Source organism: Arachis stenosperma, chromosome 4, assembly GCF_014773155.1.
Source record: "Arachis stenosperma cultivar V10309 chromosome 4, arast.V10309.gnm1.PFL2, whole genome shotgun sequence".
Taxonomy (NCBI): Eukaryota; Viridiplantae; Streptophyta; class Magnoliopsida; order Fabales; family Fabaceae; genus Arachis; species Arachis stenosperma.
The window spans coordinates 98,831,912-98,833,576 of NC_080380.1; the positions used below are offsets into that span (position 1 = coordinate 98,831,912).

At 42.8% G+C, this 1,665-nt stretch overlaps 1 non-coding gene across 1 annotated transcript; it reads left to right on the forward strand.

Annotated features, from left to right (window-relative positions):
- The first annotated feature begins 1,014 nt into the window (after positions 1-1,014).
- On the forward strand, positions 1,015-1,122 carry LOC130977268 (small nucleolar RNA R71). The gene has a single exon (XR_009084968.1). It is a non-coding gene; the product is annotated as a small nucleolar RNA R71 (small nucleolar RNA).
- The last annotated feature ends 543 nt before the right edge of the window (positions 1,123-1,665 follow it).

Sequence of the window (1,665 nt, forward strand, 5' to 3'; positions counted from 1 at the left end):
CTTGTCATTTAGCTTCATGATTGCTCCAAGGTATTTAGCAACTTGCTCTTCAGTGACATACTCATCCTCTTCAGAGGAAGAATACTCATCAGAGCTCATGAATGGCAGAAGTAAGTCCAATGGAATCTCTATGGTCTCATTTTGAGCCTCAGATTCCCATGGTTCCTCATTAGGGAACTCTGTGGAGGCTAGTGCACGCCCATTGAGGCCTTCCTCAGTGGCGTCCACTTCCTCTCTTTCCACTCCAGATTCGGCCATGTTGATGGCCTTGCACTCTCCTTTTGGGTTTTCTTCTGTATTGCTTGGGAGAGTACTAGGAGGGAGTTCAGTAACTTTCTTGCTCAGCTGTCCCACTTGTGCCTCCAAATTTCTAATGGAGGATCTTGTTTCAGTCATGAAACTTTGAGTGGTTTTGATTAGATCAGAGATCATGGTTGCTAAGTCAGAGGGGTTCTGCTTAGGATTCTCTGTCTGTTGCTGAGAAGATGATGGAAAAGGCTTGCCATTGCTAAACCTGTTTCTTCCACCATTATTGTTGAAACCTTATTGAGGTCTCTCTTGATTCTTCCATGAGAAATTTGGGTGATTTCTCCATGAAGAATTATAGGTGTTTCCATAGGGTTCTCCTAGGTAATTCACCTCTTCCATTGAAGGGTTCTCAGGATCATAAGCTTCTTCTTCAGTTGAAGCATCCTTAGTACTGCTTGGTGCATTTTGCATTCCAGACAGACTTTGAGAAATCAAATTGACTTGTTGAGTCAATATCTTGTTCTGAGCCAAAATGGCATTCAGAGCATCAATCTCAAGAACTCCTTTCTTCTGACTTGTCCCATTGTTCACAGGATTCCTTTCAGAAGTGTACATGAATTGGTTATTTGCAACCATTTCAATGAGCTCTTGAGCCTCTGTAGGCGTCTTCTTCAGATGAAGAGATCCTCCAGCAGAGCTATCCAAAGACATCTTGGACAGTTCAGAGAGACCATCATAGAAAATACCTATGATGCTCCATTCAGAAAGCATGTCAGAAGGACATTTTCTGATTAATTGTTTGTATCTTTCCCAAGCTTCATAGAGGGATTCTCCATCCTTTTGTCTGAAGGTTTGGACTTCCACTCTAAGCTTACTCAATTTTTGAGGTGGAAAGAACTTTGCCAAGAAGGCATTGACTAGCTTTTCCCAAGAGTCCAGGCTTTCTTTAGGTTGAGAGTCCAACCATATTCTAGCTCTGTCTCTTACAGCAAAAGGGAATAGCATCAGTCTGTAGACCTCAGGGTCAACCCCATTAGTCTTGACTGTGTCACAGATTTGCAAGAATTCAGATAAAAACTGATGAGGATCTTCCAATGGAAGTCCATGGAACTTGCAATTCTGTTGCATTAGAGAAACTAATTGAGGCTTAAGCTCAAAGTTGTTTGCTCCAATGGCAGGGATAGAGATGCTTCTCCCATAGAAGTCGGGAGTAGGTGCAGTAAAGTCACCCAGCACCTTCCTTGCATTGTTGTTGTTGTTGTTGTTTTTGGCTGCCATGTGTTCTTCTTCTTTGAAGAATTCGGTTAGGTCCTCTACAGAGAGTTGTGCCTTAGCTTCTCTTAGCTTTCGCTTCAAGGTCCTTTCAGGTTCAGGGTCAGCTTCAACAAGAATGCCTTTGTCTCTGCTCCTGCTCAT